At 39.4% G+C, this 5,394-nt stretch overlaps 1 pseudogene; it reads left to right on the top strand.

Annotated features, from left to right (window-relative positions):
• The first annotated feature begins 346 nt into the window (after positions 1 to 346).
• On the top strand, positions 347 to 2,192 carry LOC101577723 (annotated as a pseudogene).
• Positions 2,193 to 5,394: the final 3,202 nt, after the last annotated feature.

Genomic DNA, 5,394 nt, shown 5'->3' with positions numbered 1-5,394 from the left:
AGAGACAGAGACAGAGACAGAGTCAGAGACAGACAGACAGACAGCAATAAGTTCTAAGAAGGACAGCAAAGAACTTACACAAAAAAGTACAAAAGAGAAAAACAGCATTGTTGAACATAGCAGCGACTCTTCCCAAGGAAAAACTAAAGACAGACCCAAGGCTTCCTAAAATTGTAAAATCTCCAAGACTATTTGCTCTGAGACAAAACGGTGTGGGGGAAATGAGCGATTCCATTCATAATAGCAAGAGATAGACAGCTGACAGAGACGGGCCGGTGGAAGATTTAGTGCTGATTTATTCAGCGTCGCTGACCTGGGGAGTGACGCGGAATCTGAAGATGAAATCATGGGTGGTGCTAGAGCTTCTGCAGATAGTGGAAGTGAAGATGAAGAAGATGAAAGGGTGAGAATGGGAAGGAAAATGACAGTGGCTCTGATTTTATGAGGGATGAAGGAAACACGGAAACTAGTTCCGACAATGAAGATGATTTGGCAGACTTATTTCCAGAACAACCGGGTTTTCAGTATGCTTGGAGAGTGCTGCAGTGCATGCTGGTCAGATTACACATGGATGAGCAGTTTGCAAAATGGGCTGGGATAGATTAAAGGCAAAAGATTTGCTGACTTTGTTCAACTCATTTAAGTTGAACAAGTTTTCTGTAGAGATATAGCCTTTGAAGTCTCGAAAGCAGAGGAGGAAGGAAGAGCAAGCTCAAGGACCAGCAGAGGTGTTAAGTGTTCCTGAAGATGCTCTGGTAAAGGACCCCTAGAGAAAAACAGAGATGACCAGTCCGAATGATGGAGTGCTATTACGCAGGAGTAGCCTGTGACCCTCCTGAGACAGCAAGAAAAATTTATGAGGATTGTGATGGCCTGGAACTCAAAATAAGTTGTTTTTTCATAGATGGAAAGTTTATACCAGATATTATTTTTAATGATGAGCCAAAGGGTGTAGCCTCAGAAGTGGATTTAACAGCGTATAAACCAAAATATTTCACATCAGCTGCAATGGGAACATCTGTGGTAAGATAGGACTGACTGTAAAAGAAACACCACACTCAACAGAAAATGTAAAAAGGAAGAATTTTTGGACCTGAGTCTCCAGCCCACTCAGGTTCCTCTAGTGAAGATGAAAAGGCCGCAGAAGTGGAGCCACGAAGTCATGATGGAGTTCATGGAGAAGATCAAGGGAAAACCAAGAAGTGTCGGAAGGATCATGTAAAGCAATCTCTGAATGCAGGCAGGTGCTGCAGGTTATTCAAGGGAAAGAAAACACGATGATAGGGAAATGGAAATTAAACGGTTTCCAGGCCTGAAAGAGCAGAAAAGATAGTAAAAATCAGATTGGAAGGAAAAGATAAACTGACCCCTTGGAAACAATTTTTAGAGGAAGAGGAGAAGGAGGAGCAGGAGGAGGAGGAAGAGGAGGAGGAGGAGCAGGAGGAGGAGGAAGAGAAGGAGGAGAAGGAGAAGAAAAAGAAAGAGGAGAAGGAGGAAGAGGAGAAGAGGAAGAGGAGAAGGAGGAGCAGGAGGAGGAGGAGGAGGAGGAGGAGGTGGAGGAAGAGAAGGAGAAAAAGAAAGAAAGAGAAAGAGGAGGAGAAGGAGAAGAAAAAGAAAGAGAAGGAGAAGAAGGAGGAAGAAGAGAAGAGGAAGAGGAGAAGGAGGAGCAGGAGGAGGAGGAGGAGGTGGAGGAGAAGGAGAAAAAGAAAGAAAGAGGAGGAGGAGGAGGAAGAGGACGTGGTGGTGGTGGTGGAGGAGGAGGCTGAAAAAGAAACAAAAGGCCCTTGCTGAAGAAGTCAGAAAAGACGAACTTCCCCTTGATGTTGATGTAAATGACTGATACCTTGCTGAAGAAGTTAAAAAGAAACTTTAATGAAAAAAAAAAAAATCAATGAATTCTGCAAAAGCTGCTACATCTCCAGAGGAAGTAACTGAAATAAAGAAGCAAGAGCCTGAAATACCTTTGCTTGTGATGGATGAGAAAAAGGGCAGTGAGCAACACTTCAGTTCCACCAAGACTGTGGCGCACCACCATCTGAGCAAAAAGAAGAAACAGCGGATGAGGAAGACGGAACTATTAGACGATGACTTTGAGGTGAATGTGATTTCGGGCAACGCATACTTCCGACTTGCTCAACTTAGATCGCTCAGATCCCAAGCTCAAGAAAACCAATACTGGTGCTGGGAGATAGCTCGGCGGTCTGAGCACCTGCCTGGCAAGTGCAAGGATCCAAGTTCGATCCCGGGTACGCTATACCATGCCGGTCCTACCCTGGGTGCATCACCCTAGCGATTAAACCAGGAGTGGTGGCGCAAGCCTACAATGCCAGTGCTGGGGAGGCTGAGACAGGAGGATCACTATGAGTCCGAGCTGTGTAGCTAGATCCCGTAATAAATAATTTTTTTAAACAAAGAAAGAAAATAAGTACTATGAGAAAATCCTTGAGGAAAAACCCCAACAAAGAGAACAAATGAACAAGAAATTACTCTGGAAATGAGGAATAATGAAAATGAAATTGAAAAGAGGTCATTAAAAAAAAAAAAAAAGAAAGAAATCCACTGATCCTGCCTTGTCAAAGCTGATTAAATCTGCCAAAAAAAAAAAAAAAAAAAAAAGAAATCCACTGATCCTGCCTTGTCAAAGCTGATTAAATCTGCCAAAAACAAAACCAAAACCAAAAGCAAACAAACAAAAAACACAAAGAACAGAACAGATTCAAGCAAGAAAAAAGTAGACTCAAAGAACTGGATATTGTTTCTTTTTGGATTGAGAATGTGTTCTAAATTGTATAAAGACAGTAAAAGGGATATTGGGAATAAAGTCACCTAAAATCTTTCACCTAAAAGAGTATCTTTTTCTGACAATAGTCAAATTGCTTTCCACACCTACTTGGGCCTAACTGTGGACGGTTGTACATTTCTATATTGACAGATTGTATATGACTTGTACTTCCACATGTTAATCATAATTCAGTTACCTGAATAATGAGATTTATAAGATGTGTATCTTTTATGAAGTTCAGTTCTTCTTCTTTGTGAAGCAGAACATTTCCAGAAATTAGCTTCTTAACAAACTGCTTCCAATTCTGTATGAAAATACATCAGTATTTATTTGTAAGCCTATGTTAGAGACGGTCTGAAAATATGGGTCCATCATACATTTGTTTCTCTAGAAGCAAGAGATGGATTTAGATAGCTATTAAAATAATTTATTTTTCTAGTCATATGGTACAGGAACTCTTAGTCGCTTATGGCATTAATGTATTTAAAGAGTTCAAAAACTTATTATTTTTGTATAACACTGTTTTGTTCTATTTGTGCACCTCAAGTAAACTTCTGTTTGGAGAAAAATTAAATTAAAAATAATTGTTCAAAGATACCAAAAACAAAATGAAAAGCAAGATATAGGCTACACAGGGCTAGACAGATAGCTCAGTGGACTAAAGCACCTGCTTCGGTAAAGTTCAGTGGCTGGGGTTTGATTTCCAGTCTGCTGTGCTGGCCCTGCCCCCAGGGCACCTTTAGATGGTGACTGAGACTAGGCGTGGTGGTGCATGCCTGTAATCCCAGATCTTGGGAGGCTGAAAACAGGAGAATCACTATGAGTCTGATGCATGTAGTGAGACCCTGTAGAACCTGTACTAAAATACATTTAAAAAGTAAAAGGGGCCGGGGAGATGGCTTAGTGGAATAAGTGCTTCCCTGGCAAGCACAAGGGCCAGAGTTCAATCCCTGGTTCTGCCAAAAAAAAAAAAAAAAAAAAAAAGAGAGAGAGAGAGAGAGAGAGAGAGAGAGAGAGAGAGATTAAAAAAGAGATATAGGCTACAAAAAATAAAAATCTGTTATATAAATAAATGACCAAAAAAATCCTATAAAAATCAACATAGGAAAAAACAGCTATCAATATTTTGATAGGACACAAAAAATTGCTCACATGGCCAGTAAACGTAAAAATGGGCTGTATCCTATTGGTAGTAACCAAATAATTGCAAATTAGAATTATAGTGAAATAGTACTACCTATTCACCTGAAAGGATAAAGTTAAAAGCTAACAGTAGTGACACACTAATGAAAGACAGACCGAGAACTCCCAAAGGCTATTGATGGAGGTGGGAATTGGTACAGACAGAAGTGATTTGACATCACACAGTTGGTTCAATAATTCTATTGATTAGTGCATATATGGAGAACATTCACAAGGCATTATTTGTTGCTGCCAAATTCAGATCAATTCAAATCTCTATCAATAAAAAGACGGATAAACTGTCATGTATTTATTCAATGAAGATGCTTTCCACAATGAAAAAAACTAGAATTGCAAAGAACATCAGTAACAGTCAAAAACACAAAAGAATTATCTTAAAGGATTATCAAAGAAGCTCAAGGATTATCAAAGAAGCTCATGCAATACGCATAGAACTGTTTAAGTCAATTAAACAAACAACACTGTAGTGTTTAGAGACACCAATGCGTGTAGCAAAACTGCAGAGAAGTGATGGCCACGTGTGTCAGGCCATGTGTAATAACCTGTTATAGAGGTGGGCTGATGGCTGAAAATGACAAGGGGCACCACTGGGATTGGGCAATGGCTCGTGAGTTGGAGGTGGCTACACAGGTGATTGTCTTCATGTCTGGAGCTGTCTGTGTTTTGTGCAACTTACTGTAAGTGTGTTATATCTCATAATGAAGGGGTTAAATAGTAAAGGTTATGCTTGCATCGGTTATATCTCTATCTAATGTTTCTTATGAGCTGCCGTAGAAATGTAAAAGCATTTTAAAATCATGATGTGCCATATGTTCAGGTTGTTGTTTATATTGATAGCAATAAGTAAATATCCGTGAAGGACTAAAGGGCTGCTCTTAACCATAAAAATATTAAAGAGTAGAGTAGCACATGCTTAATTGAAGCATCACACTTCCAACAAAACGATTACCGGCTAAAAGCCCTGTGAAAATGAATTCATCCTGTGTAGACCAGCTCGACATAAAAAGTGAGAACAGATGACTCGGCTATTTCCTTTTTAAATTTGATGAGAAAGAGTCAGTGATACGACTTTGGGGCTAAATATATGAAGATTAAGTAAAAAGAAAAACTCAAGGTAAGAACTAAAACCCATGGAGAAGCATTCTAAATGAAAAATTATCACATTTCTTCTGGCTTCTGTGTATAGCTGGTATTAATTTTAAATAATTGCTATTTATTATGATCAAAAACAGCTATATCAAGATTAGTAATAGGTAGTGATTATTGATATTAGACTTTTAATATTTTCTTTATTTTTAACCACTTATGTATTTCTTTATTTATTTGGTACAGGGTCTCGCTACACAGTAATGATTCTCCTATCTCAGCCTCCCCAGGGCTGAGATTACAGGCGCACACCAACACACCCG

This window comes from Octodon degus, unplaced genomic scaffold, assembly GCF_000260255.1.
Source record: "Octodon degus isolate 3935 unplaced genomic scaffold, OctDeg1.0 scaffold00064, whole genome shotgun sequence".
NCBI lineage: Eukaryota > Metazoa > Chordata > Mammalia > Rodentia > Octodontidae > Octodon > Octodon degus.
This window is presented reverse-complemented; position numbering and strand designations above follow the sequence as displayed.